We start from the raw sequence: 21,871 nt of genomic DNA on the forward strand, positions 1-21,871 counted from the left end.
GGAAGAATAAGTAAGTTTTATTTATAAACATTATTTTAATAACTTTGCAGCTTTTTCAAATGTTTAATCTTAAATGTTCCTTGCTAACTACTAAAGTATGAACCTACAGAAACCTGCAAACATGTAGTGCAGGGTGTCCAATCTTTTGGCTCCCCTGGGCCACATTGGAAGAAGAAGAATTGTCCAGGAACACACATAAAATACACTAACACTAAAGATAGCTGATGAGCTAATAAAAATGGCAAAAAAAAAAAAACTTAAAGTATTTAAGAAAATTTACAAATATGTGTTGGGTTGCATGCGGCCCCTGGGCTGCAGGCGGGACAAGCTTGATCAAGTGTATGTAGACAAGACAGGAAAGACCTTGACAAAACATGAGAAAAAGGGAGTGATGTAGAGTCCTGATGATTTGTTCCAATGCAATATAGTGCCAGAAGCTGAAATGAGGATGTTAAAGGCAAATGGAAAGGCGGGGGAGGAGGAAAAGATTTTTGATGGAAAGTCGTATTCAAGTGGATGGACTTGAAGTTCAGTTGAAGGGTCAAAAGAGAAGATACCAGTTGGTCCATCACCAACAAATATTCTAACTGAAAGACCTCAGTTCATCTTACATATTATCAGGTATCATTTCAAGCAGCAATAACAATAAACAATGTCTATGTTTTTCATGACTTCTCCCAGGCTCAATGGATAAAATTTTGTTTTACTGTGGTGATCCCTATTTGACACTCACTTGATATATGATTATCACTTACAATTGATCTAATTGCTTGGAGGTTTTTATTTGCTGTTATCTCTTCAATATTAAATTGTCTTTTTGGGGGTTAGTGTTTGTTAAGATTACAACCTTTTTAAAAAACATTTCTAATGTACTTTCCCATGACAACTTATCTACATATTCATTTCATACCATTTCTTCTTTATGTTCTTGCCTGGAATCTACACAGCATTTGTCACAACTGAAATATTGAAATAATTAGGATTAGACCAACTTTTATACTTGCTTCAATATGCCCCCTCAAGTGCCTACAGATACCACCAAAGTTTAAAAGCATATCATCTGTAATTAGCTGAGAAAATGTTGAAATTCTCAGGAGATTTATTTCAAGTAGAATTTTGTTAAGTGTATTCCTAAATTTGCCTTTCTGTTTTCCCAAGTATTATAATACTATAAATATTTACATGCAAATTCTGAATCATTAGACAATACTTTTGTGATCTACATACACCAATGTTGAACCTTTTCTTAGGGGAAGAACTGAGTTTACATGATAAAACCAACCCTGATAATAGAAATTCTTAAATGATTCTTTGGTGTGTTATTTGAAAAGTTCAACCTGATCACACTAGATACAGATCTCTCTGTTAATGAGGATTTTTTTTATACTCCTCAAAATACATTTTATAATAATTTACTACTTTTCATCTCTTTACCCCACTCTTTTTTTTCTTTTTCTGTTAGTACAAATTACCTTCTAAGATACTACATAGTTTACTCATGTCTTTGAAATCTTTTATCAGTGAGTCATCTGTTAAATACTTGAATTATTGGCATACAAATTTCATGAAAGTTTGCAGTAACTCTGAAAAATAAATTATTTATGACCCACAGAAAAATGATGTGTTCAATTCTACATTTGTTTTTGCTAACTCACAGAGAATGACCTCCTGATATATTCTAACATGATACAGTGGTACATCATATTTTGTGTGTGTGCATGTGTGTGTATGTGTGTGTATGTGTTACATATTAAACATGATATAGTGGTACATCATGTTTTATGTATGCGTGTGTGTGTGTGTGCGTGCGCGTGCGTGTTGAGGGGAGCAGAAATGATTTGAGAAAAAAACACTTCAGCATTGAATTCTATATAAACCATTCCCACTGGGAAGTTTTTAGAACTTCAATTTGATGTTTTATTAATTGAATTCAAAGGGGTCCAAAACATTTCTGTTTCCCAGATTTATGTGGATGGAGTCTTCATTCAGCAGTGATTTCAAAGTAACTACATTAATGATTTTTTCTTTATAAATGTCATCATATTTTTTCTTCGTTTTTTCAGAATCACTTTATATTTTTTTGTAATAATTCCTTTCAAATTTGGGAATATGGCTATTTACTTTTCATAGCAAATTAAATTCTTATTAGCTCAATCAATAATAGATGTTTGATTTGAGCTGTTAACCTAGACAGCAAAGAAAATCTGATTAAAACGTGTTTACTAATTTTTCCTTGTGGTGAATGCTAGTTCACATAGAGTCTTTCACACATTTTATACATATCTTAATCTCTATATACAACATAAGTATAGCAATTAATATATTTCATATTATTACAGAATATTTCTAAATCAAATATCCTGTAATCCAAAGAATATGTATTCATTTATGTATTTTCAAACTCTCTGTCGTTCTTAAATTTCTCATTCTAATATACTTACTCGAGACTTTGGAGGGAGGTAGAAGAACAAGAGTTATAAAAATAAGAATTAGAAAGTGAGTTGCAAAGGCAAAAGGTTCTGGAGAAAGACTAGAGAAAAGAAAAGAGGTCAACGGAGGAAAGAAACACTCCAAGGGGAAAATCTGAAAGATGTGACAATCATCAATTACAATTATGTTACTCTGAGAGTGAAGCACAGCTGACATCTGTCACTCCACTTACGCCACCCACCAGGAAGCTGATAGTGTTGCTGTTTCCTCAAAGAAATACTATCTCTTTAGTTTCTTTGGGTAATTACTGAAGAAATGATATGGTGGCATATTCTGAAGAAAAGAGTAGATATTGGTGGGGCAGGGGATGGAATACACAGATCAGTAGATCATATGGTCTCACAAATTCCAGTTCCATGAATTACTGCTCTATAAGGAACAAATAGAATTTGGTTATGACCCTTGCACCTGCTGTTACTTTGAGTTTTGGAAAATAATGCTATTGAAGGGATGATCGTAATTTGTTATGTTGAAATAGTTTTATGAAAACATTATTACCAAGAATAATTTTGTTAAGCCTGCATTTTAAACATGTGGCTGAACAAAGTTTTATTATATTAGAAATTATAACTGCTAATTGATTGATAATACACATTGTCATAATAATGAAACATGCAAATAAGTAAACTGTCTCCCCATGTTTTATGAACATGCTCTTGAGAAGCGTTCTTACTACTGTCAGTTCTAATGGAAAAAACATTTTAACTTAAAAAATAAAATGTTCATGACAGCCATGAAAGAATTCTCCATCTTTTTCTCACTTTCCAATCTTAGCATATTTTATTTCTAGTCATCTGAAGTTACTTTTTAATAGGATGCTTATATTGCTGGATCTTACTTTCCAATTTAAAAAAATTTATTTTTATTTACTTATTTTTAGACAGAGTTTTGCTCTTGTCGCCCAGGCTGAAGTGCAATGGTGCAATCTCAGCTCACTGCAGCCTCTGCCTCCCAGGTTCAAGCAATTCTCCTGCCTCAGCCTTCTGAATAGCTGGCATTACAGGTGCCCGCCACCACGCCCAGCTAATTTTTTTTTATTTTTAGTAGAGATGGGGTTTCACCATGTTGGCCAGGCTGGTCTTGAACTCCTGATCTCAGGTGATCCACCCACCTTGGCCTCCCAAAATGCTGGGATTACAGGCCTGAGCTACTGCACCTGACCAGTTCCAACAATTTTTAAAGTGAGTATCATTTAGAGTAGATCATCCTGTGAAAAACAAAGGAAATGAAAGGTCTTAACTAGAACATCTGACCCATAAACTTCACTTTCACTGCCTGCCAAAGACAATTTTACTACTAAGTCCAGACTATAAATAGAGGTTTTCTAAATATCACTGTGCTCAGAAAGTCTTGCTCCTTTATTTCATTTTTAACCACTTCGTGAGTATACATCTAATCTCCATATGTGAAGGTTAAGCATGATGAGGGCAGGGGCCATGGCAATCTCGTTGTTCCATATTCCACTTCCCCCCATAGTTTCTCAATGAACCTCTAACACATGTATGAATTCAAAGTAGTTTTAATAGTGCTTATCTACCCTTTAATGTTGTGTTTTCTGTTGTGTGTATGCGTGTGTGTGTTTTTTATGTATGTCACAAAACATACATAATCTCTAAAACTTTAAATCATTTCTGTAGCAGATGATATTTAAGATGTCAATGTTTCCTTTCTCCACATTTCATTTACTGATTATTCTTCCCGCACTATTTATTTGCCAATAAGAGCTTTGCATTAGCTCAATTTCTAATAAGCTCGAAGTTGATATAGTTTAAGACAAAGTATTCTAAAGCAAACTTCATGACAAAAAGTCCAGTAGTAAAAGTCCAATACAAGTCTACACTTTTGATATCCAAAATTGGATATCTGAACTCTGAAAACTAAATTCTTCTTGGTAGCGAAACTACATAATTGAACTCATTTGGCTGCAAAATTTAGCTGAAATGACATTGCTTTATTTAGTCTTTATCCCTCTCACTCTGAATATTCATACAATTTCCTGCCAAATTATTAATGTGTTGGACTCTGAGGTGCTACCCAAATTCTGCTAGGGTGTTGTCTGATTTGCACTAAAGGCACTGTATACTTTTTTTGATATGCAGAACATTCCAAAATTTGAAAACTCATCTGACCCCAGGGAGTTCAAATAAAAGATTGCAAACTGAAAAAGCCTGGCAAGAAAAAATTAGCAATTTTTAAATTGAGTATCTAATTGAAGTGACATTAATACCTCAATAGAATCAAATCCAAGTTATTACTTCGGTGCTTTTCTATCCTTCCCATTTCATAATAGATAACATCTCAGCACAGAGGCTTGGGAAATTCCTTATCTAGTGGAGAAAAATCAAATGGGAGAGAACAGAATATTGTCGCCTAGTATTTCCTTCTCTTCTCTTATCCCAGTTTTTAATATTTTATTATGGAAAGAGTGTCTATGGCAACAATATCATATCAGTTATTATATTGTAATATATTGCAGTTAGTATTATAAAAATTAAAATATAAAACAGAAATATATTTAATAGGTAGTTCAATCAAATTACATTCAACAAGCATTTTCAAACCTCTATAGACTTTCCCTTAGCCTACTAACACAGGAAGAGAAAACCAAATACCACATGTTCTCACTTATAAGTGGGAGCTAAATGATGAGAACACATGGGCACATAGAGGAGAACAACATACACTGGGGCCTTTAAGGGGGCAGAGAGTTGGAGGAGGGAGAGGATCAGGAAAAATAACTAATGCGTACTAGGCGTAATACCTAGGTGATGAAATCATCTGTACAATGAACCCCCATGACACGAGTTTACTTATGTAACAAACCTGCACTTGTACTCCTGAACTTAAAAGTTAAAAAAAATAAAAGAAAGTGCTCGTATCCATGTGCAATTTTGCATGCACTTGCAGAAATCAGTTTCATTGACTCCATCCCATTATCAACCCCCTTTAAGGTGCCGATGAAGACCCTTACTCTTAAAATGTGTCAGAGATCATGCAAAGAATTGGTGTTATAGTACATGGCTCTGGATTGAAATAGTCCAAGTTTAAAAGAAGATACAGACAATTAGACAAATTACTACCATGCTACACAATAATTCTTATAATTCACGTAAGTGCAAAGTAATATTATATCACAGAAGAAGGAATAACTATTTACAAGGAAGTTTTCCTAGGGATAGCATTTTATTGAATAATCATGGAAGGGATCTTATAAAGAGATTTCAGGGAGGAAGTCTGGGGGAGGCTAGAGAACAGTTAAACTAAATGAAATTGTGTACTCTTTTCAAACACAATGTTCTAAATCCCGTGATTGCATTTTCAGAAACAAAACAAAACAAATATTTTGTTTCTCAGTCTGGTTCTCCAGAATCCATTCACGTATTCAGTAAATATTTGTTGACTATCTTTTCTGTTCCGTGCCAGGTCCTAGAATGTGGAGCAGCGTGGCACTGTGTTTGTTGTTCAGGAGGTCACTGTCCCATCTGGGAGACAGGAAAATAAAAAGTAGATAACAGAATGATGTTACAGAGACTGGGCACTGTAGTGACATTTTAGCTGATGAATAGTGTCAAACCATCTCCCAAGACCCCATTGAAATAGCCCTGAAGATAGATGTACAAATTTTGGCAACAGTACTACACACTAAAGAGAACTAAGCTGGTGTCTAGACAAATTTACAGACATCCCTGCACCATACCTTCTCTACCCTCTGACCCAGAACAACCCAAATTGCTGTCCCTAAATCTGGGATTCAGGATGTTGTCAGGTAGAATTGCATTGGAACAGTCTGAGCTGGTCAGAATCAGGCTTATTCCTTACAACTATTGCCCTTGCCTTTTCTTTGTCTGCATCGATTTCAATATAACTCCTATGATTCAATATGTATCAGTGTTTTTAGTAGCAAGCAAAAGAAGCAATTTATATTGTCTTAGGCAAATAATTTATTGAAAAAATAGTGTATAGAGTTCCCTAGAAGACTGAAAAACTCAGTGAGGAGGTAACAGTGCCCTAAATCATACTTCTAAATTGCTGCTGCTACCACTAAGTTCTGGGCATGGCAGGTTGTACCTCTTGCAACTCTCACATGGGGCGCTGTATACCATTATTAGCACAGTGGCGCCAGAACCCCCACTGTAAGTCATGTAACTACCAGAGAAGATTCTCTGTGGTCTAGTTCTGTCCTTACTATGGCAGCAGCAACCTTCTCACTTTCCAGAATAGATGTATCCAATTGATGGGTCCCTAAGGCAACCCGCAATCAACTAATGAGGAGACTAAGCAAGGTAGTCGGGATCTACTTTAGTTTGTAAATCCAGGAAGTCACTTGATCGTACTAATATAGTGGATTGGTAATGCAGGTGATGGAAGAGCTAAGCCAAACAGAACAGTGAGACGGCCTCAGAGATTAATAGCAAGAGAAAGCTACTGATACTTCTGAGTTTAGAGAAACAATGGGTGCTGCCAGAGCCCAAAAGAGAGGAAAATCTGGTTGGAACTAAACTAAAAATGGAAAATGCATAGCTAATGTTGGGACCATGAGGGAAAACATTGTCCCTGGAGCTAGAGTCAGGGAGGAAATGCAACAGAGATGTTGTCTCATATGGAATGAGAGACATAAAAATCCCTTGCCTCTCCGCTCTTCCCAACTTCTGAACATTCATAAGTGCTTTCCATTGAGCCAACCTCCCCAGAAGTCCATTGTATTTTCCTGTGATAAAGTACTGAGCAGGGCAAGAAAGGAACTGGATCTAAGACACAACAGGCAAGTAATCTGAACACTGAGAGAACACGTAGCTGGAATTGTCAACTTCTCATCAGGATTCCATGGCAGGAAATTTCCCATTTGCAAGAGAGGTTTCAGGTGGTGGGCAATGAAAGAGAATGGTGTATATTCACCACACAAACCACCAGAAACAAAAATAGGTGGTGATACAGTGGTAACATTTCCCAGGAGGAAATATCAACACCAGGGGAGTTTTGTTGACAGGGACCAAGTCCGTAAGACAGAAGTCCTGGAGGAATGTGTGTTGGGATATGACTGCATCTGACCCCCCGGTTTGGTTTAAGAATTCCACAGTCAGAGCAGGTGGTTCAATTCCACTCCAGGACTCAAACTGACAGTGAGGATCCTAGGGAACCCTCATCTTTCTGTTGTTATTTTCTACACTTCATTGCAGAATTATTAAAGCAAGAAAAACAATCATGATTCTATGGCACTAGTGAAAGGCAGTATTTTCCCAGAGGATTCAAAGGAAGAACAAACATCTGAATGTGTTTTTTTAATCAAAAAAATTCTAACCATTGCCAAATCCAAATATCACTTCCAGTTATTAAACTTTTTCTGTGATTAAAGCCGTTGCCTACCCCTTTCTTCTTGAAACTCTACTTGGTTTCCATGAAATCATGCTGTTTATTTCCCTTCTTTAAATCTGATCATATTTTCCTGCTCTGATTCCTAACTCTTAGTATTCTTTAGATTTCCTTTCTCTGCTTATTGTCCTTCTTGCTTGATGTATAATTCTTGAAGGGCATAATTTAACTTACTCTCATTTTTAGTTCTTACAAATGTCTGAGTTCCAAATCTACATCCCCAATTCTTCACCTGCTATTATAAAGGTCTTTATACATGAGAATTAAACATCACTAATTCTGCCCCCAAAAAACACACTGTCTTCCTTAAAGCTGGTCCTTCATGTGTTCCTTCATTCAGTTGATTAAAGGGGCCACTCTCCTACTAACTCTGAGTCCTCCATGTCTCTCATGTCCAAATCTAATAATTAATAAATTCTTAACCATTAAATATTATTCAAAATTGGTTTTTTCTATTTTGTCCTACTCCTATTGTCCTGGTTCTGGCCTTTGCCATCTCTAACTGGGCAATTGTTACAACTAGCTGGACCTCCAGTCTCTAGGCTCATTTTACTGAAATCTATTCACACAGTTGCCAGAAATCTATCTAAAAGATGCATATGTCATACTTCTCTTCTTAAAACCCTTCAAAAGTTATTTATAACATACCAGATAAAAATCCAATCACTCAAACTTCTCAAATACCTTAACCCTCTAGTCTATTCACTGACACTTTCTGTTTTACGCCTCCTCTACCTTTCTTAAATTGGGTGCACTGCTCTTCCCCCAGCATGATATGTTCTCTCTTCTTGGCAAGAATCCCCAATGCCATTTCTATAAGCGTTACCTGGCAAACTATTCAAGACTGAGTTCAAGATTATAGCCTCTGGTAATCCATTCAGACCTGGTCAAATAGAATTAAATGCTTTACTTATCTGTTCCCATTCACAGAACAGTGAGCATAATTCTATGGCTGTAGATATGATATATTTTACATGTGTGTTCCAGACACAAGACCGTGAGCTCCTGGAGGGCAGGATGTATCTCATTCATGTTTATATCTCCCACCCTTATCAGACACCAGTACATACTGAATTTTGAATCTAAACACCTGAATTTGTGTTCTTCTTATGATATTGGTCAAGTGGCCTTAATAGAAATAACATTTTATCTTCCTCAGTTTTCTTATTCATAAAGTGGTGTCATAATTTTTAGTTAATTATCTCATAAGGTTGTTATGAGGCTCACATGAAATGTTACAGTTACATTTTACATACTTCATGAAATATTCATATATTGGTTGTTTTGTAAATAGTATTGATTTGCTAATTACAAATAAGAGCTTGAGCTTAAGTACCGATTTTTAGAAAAACAGCATAGGCAGAGATTTTACTTGGTCACTAAAAGAAAAGGGAATTTTTGTTTATGTTTCTGTACTAAAGAGATGTAACAACAAAAATTTAATATAACTGATAAAATGGATATGTAAAAGCACACTTACCTTAAAAATTTATATAAAAGTCCTAAAAGACTGATGACAAAACACAATTTATAACTTGGTTAGTTTTGAATCTAGAATAATTTATTTTTTCTTCTAATAATTTAACATAAAGCTTGTGAAAAAGAAGCCAAATTGATGGCAGTGGCAGCCCATCTGGAGTGACCACTGCCACGACAACGACTGCAATGGGGGAGGTGTGGCCAGGGCTCTTGCTCCATGGAGTTGGTGGGAGATGCGAACAGGCAGAAGTTCTGCCCTCTTTCCAGTTGGATGGGTGGGACCCCAACCCTCCAGGACACAGCTGCAGCTGCCCAGCAGTGGCTGCAGACCCAGGCATCTCTGCACTGTCAGGTGCCCAGGAAGTGCACCTTCCCCTGCAGGCTTAGAAGTGTCTACTCTCAATGCCCAGCCTCTCCTGGCTATTGGCACCCACTCTGATTTTGGAGCAAAGTTGTGGCTGTGCCCAGGCACTGTCACAAACCGGGTGGATTTGCACACGCTCGTAGCAGCACTGACAGACATACCAGCCCCCTCCTGCCTCAGCCCCCTCTGGATTTTGGGTGCCAACAAGCCTAGAAGGAGGCTGAGGGGAGGCTAAAAGTGGCTCAGCATGGGCCTGCAGCCACTACTCAGCACAAACAGAGGGCACCATGGAGGGCAAGTTAATGGCAGCAGAGAGCAGACAGGCTCCTTGGCAGAAAACGGTGGTTCTCCACTGAAACCCCACCTTCAGGCCAGGGATAGCCTGAGGCCTGGGGGCCAGACGACCAGTTCCACGAACTGGTGAGAAAACTTATGGGGCTTTTTCTGGTCCTGCCCATGGCCACCCAGGGACAAATCAGCACACACTTCCTCCCCTCTGAAGCCCATAAAAACCTTAGTTCTGTCTCAAGGTATGCCCTAAGAATACATTTATATAATGTAATTCAATATTCTATTTATTTAGATAAAATATTTAATAATTGGATCTTAACTTGTTCAAAGACCAGACAACTTTAATTAGCTTAGAATGAAAATGAATCTTTCTAAATTTAAAGCCATGAAACATTTAAATAGTGATGCTAACAAGGGTAGAGTGAATCAGACTTGGGCAGATGATGGGTCAACCTGCCTTTGGAGAGGAGCTACCAGCTGTGGTTCTCCTCTCTGCTGAGAGCTGAGTAGGTGACAAGATGATCTGCTTGTGGAGAGAAGCTACCCACCCTGCATCTCCTCTTTGCTGAGAGCTGAGCAGATGATAGGATGACCTGCTTGGCGAGAAGAGCTACTTGCTGTGGATCTCCTCTCTGCTGAGAGCTGAGCAGACTGGTATGTCCTGCCTGCAGAGAGGAGCTAGTCATGTGGGTCTCTGCTGAGAGCTGAGCAGACGTTGGGATGACCTGCCTGCAGAGAAGATCTACCAACTGTGGGCCTCCTCTCTGCTGAGAGTTCAACACTTGTCAGGACGACCTGCTTGTATAGAGGAGCTACTGACTGTGAGTCTCCTCTCTACTGAGAGCTAGACTCTTGTCAGGATGACCTGCCTGTGGAGAGGAGCTACCCACTGTGGGTCTCCTCTGAGCTATTCTGTTGCTCAATAAAGCACCTCTTTGCCTTGTTCCACCTTGACTTGCCCGCATACTTCATTCTTCCTGGCTGTGGGACAAGAACTTGGGATCCCCCAAATGGTAGGGTTGAAAGAGCTCACCACATTGCAGATGACAAGAAAGAGTGAAGGGAGAAGGAGAAAAGAGCCATGGCCCTTTGCGGAGCCCAGGCCTAGGAGCTCCCTGAGCCAGGGCTGTGACACCATCTTTGGGGTTCCGCAGTTTCTGGAGTCTCCAAACTTCCGGGCACCACCATGTTCCCTGGTGCCAGATGTGAAAGCTACTTGTGGTATGCCTGGTCCAGCAACAGCCTCGTAGGGAGCTGCCTACCCCACCACAGCTGGTGTGCCTGACTGTGCACAGTGGCCGACACCCATGCTTGTTTACTCACACATTACTCTGCTCCTGGCTCGCCCTTGGCAGGTGTGGGAACCAGGCTGGTAGTGTAAGCCAAGCACAGCCTGCCAGACTGAGTGGGTGGAAAAAGCCCAGTAGGCCCGATCAACACTAGGGCAAAGGAGCCATCAGTCACAGAGGTTTCCAGCCAGAGAAGCAAAACACCAGGGATCCTTTGACAAAACTATGAGAAGTGGAACAAACAGAGTTTTATTTACTTGACCTAAAGCCTTTGAAAAACAATGTAATTAATCATTGTGATGGTCAGAAACTAATTCAGCTATCTATTTACATATGCAAGAAGTCACTTAGAGTATTTTCAGTATGTTTTCTGCCATTCACTTTCTGTTTCTACACAAACATGCATGACAATTTAGGGACAATACATATCCATAAAATCATTATAAGGAATTAAATAAACATACAAAAAGTTTTCAATAAAAATGCAAATAAACTTTTAATGAAAAAATATGTTTTTTCAATTTGCAGCTATCAGTTTTAAAAGAATAAAATAATATAAAGTATAATTTCAGAGGTGACTATTATGAAATCTTTGGAAATTTTTTTATTTTCTGAGCACGAGTGGATATGTTATGACTTTGTAGCCTCTGAGTAAACTATGTTTTGAGGTTGTTTGTGCAAAAACAGATGAATAAAGAAAGGAAACTTTATAATTTACCAATTCATCTGGAAAAAACACAACAGACTACAAAGCCTGAAAATTCACTTTATTTGTGTTTTTTAAATAATGTATACTAAGGGTAGTACAGTCTTCTTAGTACGCTTTACTATTAATTAATTGATGTTGGAAAAAGTTCCAAAGCATTTTTATTAGATCTAGGACAAGATATTTATAAATTTATCTGCTGTGCCACTCTGAATTTGCAATTCAGGCTAAGGAAGAAAAAAGAATCCTGTTCTCACTCTCACCAACACTGTTTTTCACTGTGCAATCTTCCTTTCCAGTAATAATACTTTACAGTGAAATAGGCAGGAATAAAAGGAGAAAAGGAGGGAAGAAGAAACAAAAGGTTATGGAGAGTTTGACCAAAGTGACAGAACAAGTGTCACAAGGCATGATCTTCAACAAATCAAGTGCTACATATTTTTATGCACCTGAATCCCTAAAAATGATTGCTTTTCAAGCTGCGGCTTTAGAATTATGCTGTCCATATATTGCTTATACATGGATATAAGCAATTGTCTCAAGGGTGCTTTTTTCTTCAAATAAATAACTAAATATGCAGAAACAATCCCACTATTTTGTTTTGTTTGTTACAAAACATTACACTTTCATGCAAATAAACTCATTCTCCTCATCATAGAGTACATGCTTGCCTGTTTGAATAGCTGAGATGAGCAAGTCACAAAAAGCACACACATGTATTTTAAAGTAATTGCAATGTGCTTGTGAGCAAATCTAAGTTTTATACTGTGGTAGTTATCATTGCCCCATAGAATAGCATGGTTTAATTGTGGATTGGTCAGGATAGATAATGTTGTTCCTGTATAATAAAATAAGAAGTTCAAATGAGCAGGGCATTAGCTATTTTCCTACAATAATGGAGTCACCAAAAAACAGATAGAGTCCTAAAATTATGTTGGTAAACAACTGGACCTAGGAACAGCATTTTGTTCAATTTTTATCCCTTTTTCTTAAGATCACAGAGTACTTTTCAAATATTACCTGGTATCTACTTGTTCCCCTGCAAAATTATATTGCTTAGAATAGATTTCACATGCTGCTCTCTTATTGACTTTATCCAGGAAATGGAGTTCTTGCAATGGTACACTTAGAGCTCTCAAGGAGCCCCTGGTTCCTTTTCAATTATATCTGTTAAATATAAGGCTCTGCCTCTTATGGGGAACAATTTTTAAATTTATCTGAGGGGCACATGGCAGCAGATAAATCATTACACGTAAAGAACTACAGAGAAACTGTGACTTAGAAATCAAATAGCCTTTGGAAAATTAGTTCAATAGAGAAGCAAAAAGGAAATCTAATCCTTCAGAGGAGGTGACTTTGTCTAAGCCAATGGATTCTTATTTAGTAAAGGAAATGAAAATGAAATGGATCCTTCCTATAAAGTGAAGAATAATTTTTCCAATTTGACTACTACTGATGATTTTCCAATGACATCTCTGAAGGCTATCAGGTAATCATTGAGGATTACAGGAACTGTGGACTGGGACCTTTTTATTACAGTGTTGTTGTTTCACAAAGTACAATCAAATTACCATAAGCAAAATTATTTCATGAGAAAATCTTTTATGAGGCAACTCCTTTGGCAAATGCAAGAGTGTCTGAGGACCCACGAACCATCCCACCCTGATTCCTCCCACGACAGTAGCAGCATTAACTTTGGGAACAGACAGAGGTTTGAGATTGGGGAACTTTGACAAATTTTGCATTTGGCCCAGAACATACACTTATTCCAAAACTTAAGAATATAGAATTGTGCTAATTTCTTGTGCTTCTACTTACTACTTTTTTCTTGCTCACAAGAGCTTTCTAATGCTAATGCCGAACTGGAAGAGACTAGTGAAAATTTGGACTTCTTTTCACTGATTTGAATGATCCGCTCTAACAGATTTATAATGACAAGGTCCAAATGCTATTAGGAAATTAATACTCTTGCAGAATAAGATGAAATCAATGTTTTTCCATATACCTTATTGATTGTAAAATGTTATCATATCTTAAGATTACTTTATTTAGAAAATTTAAATAGATATAGATAATTTCCACATATGTGCACTGATATTATTTCAGGGTTTTAATTTGAAGAGTTTATTATTTGAATGTTAAATTTTCATGTAGCAATTGAGAAATTTGAAGTAGATTTTTGAAATAATTTCAAACTGTAATTTGGTAATATATGAACAATAGATTATTCTATTATCCTTCTATTATTTTAGTTTTTGCACAGAACTATTTGTAAAACTAAATGTGATGATTATCCACTTAAACAGTAACTTTCTAAAAGGGAATTGGTAAGATGATTTAAAAAAAGGCATTATTTTATCTTCAAAGGAAATGATTGAACGGTTTAAATTTAAGTAAGATATACTTAGAAATCTTAGTTCTGTCTCAAGATATGCCCTAAGAATACATTTATATAATGTAATTCAATATTCTATTTATTTATATAAAATATCTAATTGGATCTTAACTTGTTCAAAGACCAGACTACTTTAATTAGCTTAGAATGAAAATGAATCTTTCTAAATTTAAAGCCATGAAACATTTACATAGTGATGCTTACAAGGGGTGTTTAGAGTGAATCAGAATAAGCAATCATTGCATTCTCCCATTTGATCCCAGGACACTATATCAATGAATATATGGACCAAAGTTGGTGTATTCCTTTCATTCATTCCTCTGCCCATCCATCGCTCAAGTTAAAGAAAGGAAATTTATGATAAGACATAAAATTCTGGGGTTCTTAGATTTATCATGGGAGAGGTGGTGGTAGACAGTTCTTAAGCAAATAAAAAAAATGCTCTTAAAATAATCTGCCTTTATTAGCCCTGTCTCTCTTTATAGAGCCCCATTATCATGAAAAACTATGAATCGTGCTGCAGAATACTCTCTGTATTCAAGTTCTAACGCATGGTGTTCTTCTTAGTAACTCCCCTCACCACAGCCAAAATTCTCATATGTAGCTCACTGTATACTAAATTAAATCTTAGGTGTATCACTACTTGTTCTTTCTACTTATTAATTCAAGAACAGTAGATCCAAGACTGACTAATCATTCTCTAAATGTTATGTGACCGGAACTCTAAAATAATATCTGTGATGGGCAAAATTCTAAAATGGCGTCCAAAATTCCCATCCCCTAATGTACACACCCCATAAAATCATCTCTCCTATAGAGTGGGAAGACCTATGAATGGATGATGGGCTATCATACCTATGACAGTGTTGCTAATCAGTTGGGTCTGAGTTAACGTGAGATTTGTGTAAGACTGACTTAAATAGGCAAACCTTTTGAAAGAAGGTCTTGCACCAGAAAGACATTATCCTGCTGACTTAGAAGACAAGCAGTCCCATTGTGAATGTCTGGCAGAGAAGGTCTGATATCTAGGACAGGGGTTGGCATCTGGAACCTGAGAGTGTCTCCTGGCTGATGATCCAAAAGAAAGTGAGTAGCTCAGTCCTACAAACCCCAGGAATTGAATTTGACCAACAACTTGAACAAAGCTGGAGAGAAACCACACACTTTAGAAAAGAACGTAGATTGGCTGGCACTTTATTCTCAGCCTTGTGAGACCCAAAGCAGAGAATCCTATTAAGATAAGATTTAACTACAGAAACTGTGAAACAGCAAATGGATGCTTTTTAAATTACCCCAAAGTTAGTAGCAATTTGTTGCACAGCAATGGAAACCTAATACAATACTCTGAGTGTTTGGAAAGTGAAAAAGCTTTCTTATCTTACATGACTCTTCCCTGATATTTTATTTCAGACCTTTCCCTGATATTCCATTTCTTTAGTTACTTCAGTGACTATTGGAAAGAAATATGGACTTGAAGCAGATGACTTGATTTTCAAGTGGTCTTTTCATTCAGTTTTAAATCTCACATTTATATCTTAAAAGTCACAGCAAGACCTTATTTTTTTGAAAAATATTTAGAGTATTAAATAGATACTAATATGGTAGATTATTACCAGGTAAATTTATCTGCCTTGTTAGAATATCTTAATTATACTGTTAATTGAAAATTTGGTTTATGTGTTTTCCTAAACAAAATGTGCTGCAATATTCCACATTAGTTCTTCTACTGGTTCTTGCTCCTCAGAAACATGATTTGAAGAATGTAGATGACATATGGTTTGTCACATGTGAGCATCAATATATTTACTGTTCTCTTTTTCATTCCGAAATTTTCAAACAATGTTTTTGATAAAAACTGCTGATTTTCCAGGAAGCCAGCTGCTCCTACCCTTGAGATAAAAGTAGTATCTGCAATTCCAGGACATACTGATGTTACTTGGCATCCTTTTAGTATAACACAGATCTCTCATTGTGAACAAGCCTTTCATTTTAAAAGCATCTGCAGACAGCTGACATATCTCTAATGCATTCTGTTGAAGCCTGTAATTTGTCTTGCTTAAATTCTCTAGGGAGTTAATCCAAGTCTTCTCATATATTGTTTCTGGATTGATTGTTATATCTGTTATATCTGCTATATCTGCATCTATGCCAAATTCTAGTTTGACTTAATAATTTTTCTTGGACAAAAGTAGTGAAATAGTCCATTTGTATTGGGCTTTGAAGGTTCTTAACTAGGAATGAATGTTATTGCTTTCTGGTTGTGTGTCTGTGTGATTATGTGTGTGCATACATGTAAAAAGCATTTTGGTAATCATAAAATCTATGTAATTTGGGAAGCATACATTATTAATTTCTGGAGGTTTTAATTTGGGCATAGAAAACAGAATCTGGAAATTAGGGTTTTAAAAGCTTTTGATTGAATTCTTTCAATCATGGTTTATTTTCCTATCTTTCTACTGTTATTTGTAACTAGGATATTTTACCTATAGATAAATCAACACCTACCTGTCTTTTCCCTCTAAAAATGTTCTGTGTTAACTTGGACGTCAAGGAAAAGCCTGTCCTTTTTGTAATGAGTTATAAGTAGTAATAGGTTGAATGGAGAAGGCTCAGAATGATATTAAATCTATTATTTTTCTATGCTTCTCACAATACCAGTCAAAGTTTCTGTTGGAAGCTAACATTGCTCTTATTATTTTCCTCACAAGAAATCTGTTCTTACATGCAACCCTAAGGCTATTTGCATCTTTCCTCAAACCAAATGCATTTAAAATTTTCTCTTACATATAAATTTGTATGGTTATAGAATTACTGTAGCTTTTTGGATTTTGGTCATGTATTAATACTCCTCAAAATATATTTCCATAAATGAAGATTTTTATTATAAAATTTATATAACACAATATTAACCAATTTAAAGAGAACAATTTGGTGGCATTAAGTATATTCACATTATGCAACCACCAAAATTATCTGGTTCAAAATATCTTTTTCACCCCTAAATAAAATATCATACTAATTAAGTACTTATTTCCTATTTCACCCTCCCATCAGACCCTGGAAACAAACAGTGTGTGTTCTTTTAGTTCCAAAAATTTACCTATTGTGTTTATTTCATACAAATGGAATCATACAATATGTGACCTTTTTATCAGGCTTCCTATATAGTATGTTTTAGAGGATCATGCACAATGTAGCATGTATCAGTACTGAATTCCTTTATACAGCTCTGTAATATTCCATTATGTGCATATACACATAATATGTACATTTCTTGTATGCATATGCAAAAGTTCTCAATGTGGACATTTGGCTTGTTTCTACCTTTTGGCTATTGTAAATAGCACTGCTATGAAATTTTTGTACAAGTATTTGAACACCTGTTTTCAATTCTTTTAGCTATATATCTAGGAATGGAATTGTCATATATATGTGTGTGTGTGTGTGTGTGTATATTGAGTCATATAGTAATTTTACATCTAACCTTTTGAGGAATTATCACATTTTCTCATAGCAGCTGCACTATTTTACATTCCCACCAGCAGTGAATGAGGCTTTATACATCCTCACCAACACTTGTTATTTATGTATTTATTCATAGCCATCACAGTGAGTATAACATCATCACTGTGGTTTTAATTTGTCTTTCCCTAATAACTAATGATGTTGAGCATTCTTTCATGTGCTTCTTCACCATTTGGATATATATATTTTGAGAAGTGTATTTCAAGTTCTTTAAGTCCTTTGTCCAGTTTTTTTTTGGGGGGGTGCAGGGGAGATTGCCTCATTGAGTTTTAGGAGTTCTTTATATATTTTGGGTACAAGATCTTATCAGATATATAATTTAAAAGTAATTTATCCCATTCTGTAGGTTGTCTTTTCACTTTCTTGGTAATATCCTTCGATGTATAAAATGTCTCAATTTAAGTCCAATTTATCTACTTTTCTGTTTATTGCTAATGCTTTTGGTATCATACCAAAGCATCTATTCCAAATCCAAGGTAATCAAAATGTATCCTTATGTTTTAAGAGTTTTATGGTTTTACTTCTTATATTTGGGTTGGTGATCCATTTTGAATTAATTTTTTTTTTATGTTGTGATGTAAGATTCCAACTTCACTTTTTGCATGTGGATGTCTACTTGTCCCAGTACCATTTGTTGAAAATATTATTCTTCCTCACTGAAGTCTTGAACTCCTCAGAGTCATCCATAAGGCTTGGAATCAACTTTTTTCAAACTTCTGTTTACATTGTTATTTTGATCTCCTACCATGAATCACTAATGTTCTTAATGGCATCTAGAATGGCAAATCATTTCCAGAAGGTTTTCAATTTACTTCATCCAGATTCATCAGAGGAATCACTATACATGGTAGCTATAATATAATGAAACATATTTCTTAAATAAGACAACTTGAAAGTCAAAATTTCTCCTCAATCCATAGGTTAAATAATGGAGTTGTGTTAATACACATTGATCTCATATATCTCCATCAGAGCTCTTGAGTGACCAGGTGCATTCTCAATGAGCGGTGATATTTTGAAAAGAATCTCTTATTCTGAGCAGCAGAGCTCAACAGTGGCCTTAAAGTATTTATTAAACCATATTGTAAACAGATGTGCTGTCATTCAGGCTTTGTTGTTTCATTTATAGAGCACAGGCAGAGTAGAATTAGTACGATTCTTAAAGGCTGTAGAAGTTTTGGTATGGTAAAAGCATTGGCTTCAGCTTGAAGTTACCAGCTGCATTAGCCCCTAATAAGAGAGTCAGCTTGTTCTTTGAAGCTTTGAAGGCAAGCATTGACTTCTCCTCTCTAGCTAGGAAAGTCCTAGATGGCATCTTCTTTGAATAGAAGGCTGCTTTTGTGTACATTGAAACATCTATTGTTTAGTGTAGCCATTTTCATCAATGATCTTAGCTAGATCTTCTGGATAACTTGCTGCAGCTTCTACATTAGCACTTGCTGCTTCACTTTGCACTTTTATGTTATGAAGATGGTTTCTTTCCTTAAACCTCATGAACCAACTTCTTATAGCTTCTAACTTTTCTTCTATAGCTTCCATGCCACTCAGCCTTTATAAAATTAAAGGGAGTGAGGGTTTTGCTTTGGATTAGGCTTTGGCTTAAAGGAATATTGTGGTTGGTTTGATCTTCTTTCCAAACCATTCAAACTTTCTTCATATCAGCAATATGTCTGCTTCACTTTCTTATTGTTCTTGTATTCACTGGAGTAGCATTTTTAATTTTTCTTCAAGAACCTTGCATTTATAACTTCACTAACTGTTTGGTTCAAGTAGCCTAGCTTTCAGTCTGTCTTGGCTTTTGACATGTCTCCCTGACTACATCTAGCCATTTCCAGCTTTAAAGTTAAAGTGAGAAACTTGACTCTTCCTTTCACTTAGAAAGCATCATATCATTATTAATTGGCCTAATTTCAATACTACTGTGTATCAGCAAATAAGGAGGCCAAAGGAGAAGAGAGATGGGGAAACTGCTGGTCAATGGAACAGTCAGAACAGGCAGAACATTTATTGTCTAAGTTCGCTGTCTTAAATGTGCATGGTTCATGGTGTCCCAAAACAATAATGATAGTAACATCAATGATCACTGTTTAAAGATAATCAGAATAGATATAATAATAATGAAGAAGTCTGACTTATTTTGAGATGATAAAACAATGACACAGAAACAGGGAGTGAGCACATGATGTTTGAAAAATGGCTCTGATAGACTTGCTTCATGTAGGGTTGTCACAAGTGTTCAATTGGTAAAAAATACGATATCTGCAAAGCACATTGAAGAGAATAACAATAAAATGAGGTATGCCTGCCTATTTTAGGGTAAATTAAGAAATAAATGTGTCATTCCACCCCAAATTCAAAAGATAACAGGCTATGTCATGTGCCTTCAAATTGTTTTTTTGAAGTAAGAATGCCATTAGATTGACAAAAATGACTCCTCTTTTATTTCTATACCACTCCCCATAATCAGAGGCACCAATTTAATTTATGTATTTTGGAAATTATATAGTATAAAAAGTAAAATAAAAATTTACTCTCACTTTCCATAGACTCCCTTTGTGTACATGAGTTTTTATATTATTTAATTTAGTTAAACAATTATGAAGTCATTGATTATATTGTTGTTAGAGATAAATTTGACAATAAATACTATCACAATAATAAATTTTGATTCCAGACATGACACAATAGTTTGCATTAGACTAGGTCTTTCACCACAAAACTAAATAATGACAGCAGGAATACAGACACACACACACACACACACACACACACACACACATACATATGTATATGCGTGTGTGCATGTATTAGTTCATTTTCACACTGCTGATAAAGACATACCTGAGACTGGGTAATTTATAAAGAAAAAGAGGCTTAATGGACTGACATCTCCACAGTTCCATGTGGCTGGGCAGGCTTCACAATCATGACAGAAGGTGAAAGGCACATCTTACATGGTGGCAGGCAAAAGAAAATGAGAGCCAAGTGAAAGGGGAAACTCCTTATAAAATCATGAGATCTCGTGAGACTTATTCAATACCACAAGAACAGTGTAGGGAGAACTGCCCCAGTGATTCAATGATCTCTTACTGAGTCCCTCCCACAACACATGGGAAATATGGGAGCTATAATTCAAGATGATATTTGGGTGCAGACATAGCCAAATCATATCAGTAGTACATGTATATGTGTGTGTATATATATGTATATATGTGTATACTTAAGAGTATATATATGAATTATACTCTTTCAAAGCATAAGAATTGACTAAGGGAGCCAGCACTTGAGGGGTTACTTCTCTGCCACAGTGATGAGAAATTCACTGAGTGATTCCCACATTAACATGTTCTTTTCCCTAAGTAATATTATAATTCTCAATGCAAATAATAAAGACCAATCCAGAAGTATGTTGCTTCATGTCTGAATCATTTTTAGTAGGCATGGGAGACAGAAGGTGAATTCCAGGCAGTAAAAGGAATGTAGGATTTCAGGAGCTGAGATATCAAAGAGGAGGAAACATACAGAAATTGGCTTAAAATGCTGTATATACTTCTCCCTGGCATGTTTATTGTTTCCCATGTATGCAAGGAGACACTCTTAGAATACAAATAGGAAGCAGCAGGTAGATAGACAAAGATCTGGTCAAACATATAAATATATATATTTCATATATATATTTTTATCTATGTATATTTCATCTATATATTTCATCTCTATATATATTTCATCTATACATTTCATCGATATATATTTCATATATATGTGTGTGTGTGTGTGTATATATGGAATATGCAGATTGAATTTTAGGACCCTTCCAAATAAAAGCGTCCTATTAAATATCCCAGGCTTTTAGATGAGACTACAGAAGGCTTTGTTTAAATAATAACTACTATGTAAGAATAAACATTAAGAATAGTGTAAATTGGAAGTAGTGTTGACCAATAAAAGCCTAAAACCAAGGT

Source organism: Mandrillus leucophaeus, unplaced genomic scaffold (genome assembly GCF_000951045.1).
Source record: "Mandrillus leucophaeus isolate KB7577 unplaced genomic scaffold, Mleu.le_1.0 Scaffold298, whole genome shotgun sequence".
Classification (NCBI taxonomy): Eukaryota; Metazoa; Chordata; class Mammalia; order Primates; family Cercopithecidae; genus Mandrillus; species Mandrillus leucophaeus.